This window comes from Sinocyclocheilus anshuiensis, unplaced genomic scaffold, assembly GCF_001515605.1.
Source record: "Sinocyclocheilus anshuiensis isolate Anshui unplaced genomic scaffold, SAMN03320099.WGS_v1.1 scaffold863, whole genome shotgun sequence".
Taxonomy (NCBI): domain Eukaryota; kingdom Metazoa; phylum Chordata; class Actinopteri; order Cypriniformes; family Cyprinidae; genus Sinocyclocheilus; species Sinocyclocheilus anshuiensis.
In genome coordinates, this window is record NW_015547725.1 from 1,206,554 (window position 1) to 1,207,936 (window position 1,383).

Below are 1,383 nucleotides of genomic sequence, written 5' to 3' on the forward strand. Positions count from 1 at the left end.
GAAAGAAAATTTAATTATACTCATTCTTCTACCAGAAAAGGGTATTTTGTTGTTTTATCTTTCACTCTCATCTAACCATTAACTTTCTTTCCTTACAAAAAACAAACAAACTCCCTCTTACAGGAAAATTGGAAGCAACCAATTATCCTGTTCCTTGCTCTGTTTATTATTTTTCTTTTCTCCCTCTGTTCTCTAGCTGTGCTACCTGTGTGTGCTTACTAATTTTCCTACAGAGACCAGCCGAATCAAAGCCCTCGAAACTCACCTGGATGAGTCAAGAAACGAGATCAGTCGCCTAACACTACAGCTAGACTACATCAAAGAGAAGTCCGACAGCATCAGAGAGGAACTCAGACAGACCTACGAGACCTTCCCTGAGCCTACAAGGACATTGGCAAATTCACCCCAAGTGTGCCAGGTAGTCAGGATGTCCAAGCTTATCTGCAAAACGTCGATTTCCATCTGGAAATGATACCCAATGTCACTGACAAAGATAGACTCTATTTGCTCTGAACAACATCCAGCCCTGAAGCGCGCAGCTTCCTAGACCGGCAGCCTGCTCACACAAAAACTGATTACCACCTGCTCCGAGAAGCCCTCATTAAAGAATTCGCCGACCCTGAGTCAGAACAAGGACTAGTGGCTGCCCTGGAGACGAGACAAGGACGTCATGAATCTCCCCAAGCCTACTACAGCCGACTCAGACGAGCATACTTCGGAACTCGCAACGAACCGAACATGGAAGACGATCTGAACTTCAAAACTCTCTTCCTAAAAAAACTCCATCCTGGAGTAAGCAACCATCTTGGCGTTCTCGCATGTCCACGAACAATGAATGCTCAGCAGTTGCGAGACTTGGTGCAGAAAGCCTACGGCAAACAGAATATGGCCTCAGAAAAGGGCGCCAAAACCTCAGCAGTTCTTGACTTCAACACTCAAAGTCAAGGTCTGGCTCTAGAGGGCCCAACATCAAGACCATGCCAAGCCGCTAAACACAAAGAGTGGAACACACCCTCGTCCAACAGAGAACGGGACGCCCATGCTGGTACCCGACCTAAACAGAGGAACAACCGCTGGGATGGACCGCGTGGACGACAACACTCACCTGGACGTCACTGCGAAAAATCTTGGGACCAATCCAGACCTCGTGAGAATCAATGGGACAGATCATGGAATCAGCCAAACTCATTTGGAAACTCAAGAAGAAAAGTCTCGTGGGAATCCAACGGAACCTCCAAGGGAAAACGACAAACACACCCGGAAGCAACCAGTCCAAGGAATCAACGAAGGAACTCGCAAAGATTCCAAGCTGACCGAGCACCGAGCTCATCCACGCAGGAACAAAAGACATCACAGTGTTTCGACTCACAAGAGCTGATGAAA

The 1,383-nt window shown here is 47.3% G+C and overlaps 1 pseudogene; it reads left to right on the forward strand.

Annotated features, from left to right (window-relative positions):
• Positions 1-1,377, forward strand: part of LOC107704255 (uncharacterized) — a 7,343-nt pseudogene extending 5,966 nt beyond the window's left edge.
• The last annotated feature ends 6 nt before the right edge of the window (positions 1,378-1,383 follow it).